This window comes from Chaetura pelagica, unplaced genomic scaffold (assembly GCF_000747805.2).
Source record: "Chaetura pelagica isolate M959 unplaced genomic scaffold, ChaPel_1.0 scaffold470, whole genome shotgun sequence".
In the NCBI taxonomy this organism is placed as follows: domain Eukaryota; kingdom Metazoa; phylum Chordata; class Aves; order Apodiformes; family Apodidae; genus Chaetura; species Chaetura pelagica.
The window spans coordinates 751,939-758,309 of record NW_009951911.1 but is presented as its reverse complement, the minus strand read 5'-3'; positions in this window follow the sequence as shown (position 1 = coordinate 758,309).

Here is a 6,371-nt window from a genome sequence, read left to right as displayed (position 1 = left end):
GAGTCAGGCACAGGTTTGGCTTCCTGCACACAAAAAGGCTTGTTCAGCATATGGACATGGATAGCCATACAGATAGTCAGACTCTAAAATGTTTGGAATAACTTTTCTTAAGAGTACACCATCACTATTCCAAATGCTGCAATGATTTTAAAATCCTTATTGTATCTCTCTCTGTTTCATGCACACACAAAATACATATATACACACACTGAAAAGATAGGAAAAAACAAACAAACAAAACCAGCAAAAGACTCAAGTACTGATACTGTTCCCCTGGAAACAATTGGAAAAGTACAGCATCCCAGCCATGCATTCCCACAAACTGGAAATTTGCCATTGGCTAAAAAAAAACAATCTATAAACTGGGGGAGGGAAGAGCAAGTGCAAGTTCTACAGGCACCAGTGCTGCCAGCAGTTCCCAAAATACAATTCCTTAAGTTAGATAATAAAGTATGTACCCAGCAGCAAGTCACTCATCAACATTCACATGGAAACAGTCAGAAAAAGGAATTTTCTGCTCTCCCATCCAAGGAAGCAACAGGTTTCAGCATTCTGCCCTGTGCTAACATGTTCTACCTATCAGTCCACTGCAACTGGAAAAAATTAAGAGAAATTGCCATGAAAAGTTGGCTGACTAATTTGAGATGACCATTCAAGAGGCAGGAGGAAAGGATAACGTGTCAGACTCTGCAAGTATTGGAGCTGGGAATGAGGGGAGAGACAGCCAGACAATGCTGAGTTATTTAATAAGCTGCAGACAGAGGGATAACGAGATTTCAGGATCTTGTGCTGCACAGCTGGCTCAAACAGGCTGGACTGAGTATTCACCATTTTGAGGCCTCTCTCAAGTTAGTCCTGGCTCCTGTGAGCTGTCACTGTGTTTCAGTCTGGACCGTGAATTCTCAACTAAGGAAAGTTTAAATGCCTGAATTTCAAACATCTATTTACAGTATGATTAGCAAGTTAACAGGCACAAGATGAAACTCTTTATTTGTGACAGCTCTGCTTTCCTCAACACATTCAGGTGCTGATCCAAGAGATTAAGAGACTAATGATCTTTGTCACTTGTTAATCAAAACAACAAGTACCCTTTATCCCTCCTCAAAACTCATGCTTTGATGTGATATTTACAATGGGTTGAGGTTACACACCCATACACAACCAGCTTAGAGCAGCTGATGCTCTAAGAATACATCCCCTCATACAGTTCTGGATGATTTTGCCCCTGCCTTCTCATCTGCCCACATTCATCTCTCTGTACACCCTTCAGAAAGCTGAGCTGCTGCTTTTGTGCTGGGTCCCTCTGGCAGGGAGCTGAGGGGACCGGGAGCTGGGGGGGAGAGAGAGATGGGGGCACAGGCAGCTTTGGGGACAGGCAGCTTGGGGGGAGAGTCAGCTGAGGGGTCAGGGAGCTGGGGGGGACACAGGGAGCTGGGGGCCTTCCCTGCAGGCTGCACTGCTGCAAAGCACCAGGGGGAGCAGAGCTCCCAGTGCAGCCCCACAGGGGATCCAGCCCTGCTCGCCCCCAGCCCCAGGGCCCTGCATCCCCTCTGTCAGCAGAGCAGAACAGAGCATTGGTGCCTATTGAGAACTCAAAGTCTGGGGCTGAAGAAGACAGCACATAGACTGGAATCACACACATGGAGTCACAGAGTGGTGGGGGTTGGAAGAGATCTCTGAAGATCATCTAGTTCAACTGCCCTTCTAAAGCAGAATCACTTACAGTAGATCCCACAGGAACACATCCAGACAGGTTTGGAATGTCTCCAGAGAAGGAGACTCCACAACCTCTCTGAGCAGCCTATTCTAGTGCTCTGTTAGCCTTTATTTTTTGTTTGTTTGTTTTATTTATTGCCATGTTATCCCTTTCCATTAATTAAAGCCACTCAGCATCATGGTAAAAAGTGAAAAGGCAGCAAACATTAAGCACAGTGATCACACTCCTTAAACCAGCTGCCCCATCTGGAGCAGGTTTGCTCCTGCAGTGAATCTAAACCTTAAAATTCCTCCAGAAGAAGGGAAAATATACTCATTTAAAAATGAAAATCCAGGAAATATTTCTGCAAGAGAAAAGCAAAGAGTGCTGCAAACACAAACCAAGACAAGGCAGGAACACCTTTTCCCTGCTGAACTCCTCTTTGCTTCTGAATGTGTTGGTTGTGACCATCACAAGTGCAAAGCTTTCCAGGCTGAAAAATTCTGAAATGGGTTTGTGTTCAGCACAGGACATGAGGTGTCAATAGCCACCACTGAGCAGTCTGTTGCTGCACCATGGAACGACGTGCACGACTCTCTGCAATCCTCAGAGGCTGCATCTTTGCATCAAAAACATTCCTGCATGAAATGGAGCAGGATGAAACTCCAGCCCCTGCCAGTGATGAACAAAATTAATGCAAAGGTGTGAGTGTTCTGCCCCATCAATATTCCTCTTTCCCATTTTCAAGTGAGCCAACACAATTAGACAGTTTTAACAACCTCAAGCAGCCCTTTTACAGCTTTCCCACAAGCTTGTTTACATAGTCTGAAACAGGGCAGGAAATCCCTGGGAAAAATAAAATCACTCAGAGAAAACCTGAGTATTTGGGAAATTGCCTTTTGCAACTAAAAACCAAAATAAAATCAAAACTTGATGGTGCTAAAGCAAGTTCAGCTACTGCACTAGATAAACCGCAGGAGCAAGGCTGGCTTGGCAGGCAGGTCCCTGCAGCCTTCGACTGCCACCTCGTGGGAGCTGCCACCAAACCAGCACCGGAGCAGCTTCCAGACAAGACAACCAGGAAACAGCCCCAGCTGAATTACATAAAACATCACCCCATATTAATAATGCATAAAAGATTTCCATTTCCTACTGAGCTACGACTGCAGTTCCTCAGCACGTGGCAGTGGCTTTGGTTCAATTTCAAGTGTCCACTCTTCTCAAGGACAGAAGATTTATGGAGTCTGCTCAAAAGCTTTTCTTATCAAAATCCCAGGGTGACTACCTGGCTTCTTCACCTGTAACACCCATGGGGTTGTGCTGTGGAGCAAAGAACTTCACAGAACAGCTGGTTTTGTGCTAAATTAGCTCTCAACTGCATACAGGATTTCCACAAATATTTTGGGTACATTTCTTAGTTTAATCACCATTTCTGGACACAGAAAATTATTTGAACATGTTGAAGTTAGTAAATGCCCATCCCCCTGAGCATCCAGGTAACAGAACCCAGCTGGAACTGGAGCCCTGGCTGCAGAACTTGCCACTAGACAAATGTGCTGTTAGACACAAGGATTAAATAGGTGGAACATGTCAGTGGTTACAATTAGTAAATCACAAGAAAACGCACATGAATTCTGTGTGCAGACAGGGATGGGGAAAAGCAGTTTTACCTTCTGCTTGCTCCATGCTGCCAAGCTGCAGTTCTTTTACACTGCTTAGCTCAGGTGGTCCCTGCTTTGTTTCCTTGACCCTTCCTGGGGGATCCCACATATATTCCTGCTTTGAATTAGCAGGCCAACCTACAGCCGGGGCTTCTCCGCCCAAAGCAAATCCCAAAATATTCTCTCCCTTCCTTTCCCCAAGCACTGGATAAAGTGCCAGCAGCTGAGCATGCAGCAGCCAACCTTCCTGCCTTCTTTACAGGAAGCAGGGCTCAGCAGCAGTGACCCCCCTGCCCACACCTCGACCTTTTCCCAAATCAAAACGCAGCCTGGTTGCTGATCCAGCAGGAGCAATCTCATCTCTTCCCAACATGGGCAATCCCATGGCCAGGCAGAATTCCTGCCCTCCCACGTCATCTGCACCAGCAGCCTTTTAAAAAAAGGACAACTTTATCGGAAAGAGATTAACTGCAGCAGGGTGGCAGAGAAATGCTCTCAGCAGCAGGTGCCAGATGATGGTTCAGTTCTTCACAAAAACTCTGAACTTGTGTCTGCTGTGCCGTGGGGATGGGGCCCTGTCCCTTGCTGAGCAGCAGCACTTTGCACCAGGACCCCCACCTGCCTCCCCAGGGACCTTGCCCAGGAGAATTTTTACCAGTGCTTGTAGCCAGAGAACAAGGAGTATGGATTAAAACTGGAAGAGGGGATTTAGGTAAGAGAATAGGAGGAAATTCTTCCCTGTGAGGCTGGTGAGCCCAGGTTGCCCAGGGAAGCTGTGGCTGCCCCATCCCTGGCAGTGTTGAAGGGCAGGTTGGATGGGGCTTGGAGCAGCCTGGGCTGGTGGGAGGTGTCCTTGCCCATGCAGGGGGGGTTGGATCTAGAGGATCTTGAAGGTCCCTTCCAACCCAAACCATTCCATGATTCTATGAACTAATATGACTCAGCTTTACCTCAGTCCATGATAAGGGTTATAGAGTCAAATACTATTGAAAACCCCCCAAGGTGGTAGCAAGACAATTCTCACAGCTCATGTGACATTTAAATACCCCTTGAATGCAAACCCCTTAATTTAAATTTTACAGCAATCAGTGTTTCTTAATTTTTTTTGTCAGTTAATAAGGGTTAAAAACATATTGGACACCCTAGAGGAGTCATGTTCTGAATTTGCCAGGACAGGAATCATGAGATAAAAGGACTTGCCAAAAATTGTTCATCTAACAGCACTGGTGGAGGAGGATTCAGTTATTAATATATTATTAATATATGCTTCTATAATTAGCAGCTGGATCCTTAGAATAAGGGAACAAAGAATGAAAAATAAATTCCTCTTGGGAACGAAGCAGAAAAGGGAAATGTTTGCTGGACACATTTACCTTGTACGTCAGTGAACTTTCTTCATCTGAAAAGAGTTATTGGGGAAACTTTAGAGGGCAAGAATCAAGGCTGAGCACAGCCCTCAGCCCAGAGCTGCTAGGAAAACAAGCCCACCTCCCTCCTATTCTTGATTTATCTGAGAAACTGGCCAGAACAAATTAAAAAAAAAAGAAAGAGAGAGGCTTGTTTCCTGTCTGTAACTGCTTCTCTGCTGCAAGTGCTACCACCTTGCTGGAGCCTTCCTGAGGAACAGGAAGAACAAACACAGCTGCAGAACGTAAGTGTATGAACAGAGTGGCTGAGGGGAGGAAAATGGGGAAAAGAAAAAAAAACAAAAAGAGGGGAAGGACAAATTAAAATCCTAAATTCTTACAAAAATAGGCCAGATTTCAAATTCAGGAGTGTCCTTTTCAATTGGTCACATAACTGAGAGAACAGCTTTGCTGTTCAAAAGTTCTAAGGCCAAGGCTGCCCTGCCCAGGTGACACAAGCCACCAGCCCTGGGCCTCTCCATCTGGCCTGGGCACCAAAGCTGCTCTGTGATATGAAAGGTTCCAGTGAGACCCAGACCCCCTCGACCTTCCCTCCAGCACCAGAGCCCTGGTGGCTCCAGCTTGACAAGCTCTCCTGCAGACCCCCCTCCATGCCCAGGGCAGCAGCTCCAAGCAGAGCCCTCTCCCAGGGGCTGCAGCTTGGGATGCCCGGGAGCAGATGTGGCCACAGAGTCCTCAAGCCCAACCTACACGGCCACGGTTGCAGAGAAGCATCAGGTGGCACTAGAGGCCGCTGCATCCTGGAGCAAGGCGGATCATCCAGCAGAGGGGCTGCAACCAACAGGACCCCCGGGGCCCCACCTCTGCTGGCACCAAAAGGAAACCAAAAGGACATTAGTTGGCTACGGGGAGACTTTATAGCAGCCTTCCAGTGACTGAGGGAGCCACAGAAAAGGTGGGGAGGGACTTTAGACAAGGGCTTGTATCCAGAGAACAAGGGATGATGGTTTTAAACTGGAAGAGGGGAGGTTTAGATTAGATGTCAGGAAGAAATTCTTCACCATGAGGGTGGTGAGAGCCTGGCCCAGGCTGCCCAGGGAAGCTGTGGCTGCCCCATCCCTGGCAGTGTTGAAGGGCAGGTTGGATGGGGCTTGGAGCAGCCTGGGCTGCTGGGAGGTGTCCCTGCCCATGCAGGGGGTTGGGTCTAGATGATCTTTCAGGTCTCTTCCAGCCCAAACCATCCCATGATTCTAGTTTTGCACCAGAAGGAGCAGGCTCTACGTGAGGTGCTGTGCTCACAGCACCCCCACACTTGTAATTCCCCCTCAGCAGAGCCAGTGCTGCTTCCAGTTCAGCTCTGATGCATTTGCAGTGTGAGATAATTTGACACTGGCAGCAGATCATCAAAAAAGCCCAAACAGCAACAACATTTATCAGTGGCTCCAAAATTCCCATGAAAAAGAAAAACAAATTGCCTGGCAAGAATACTGAGTGGGGAAGCTGGCCTGTTCCCAGCACCCTGAGGTGCTGCAGCAGGATGGGGGGGGGATGGTGCCACCAGGGACATGTACCCATGGCTGGCAGCAGCTTGGCTGAACATCCCCACCATATGGCTCCAGGAGCCAGTCACCCAGGGGCCAGGCTCAC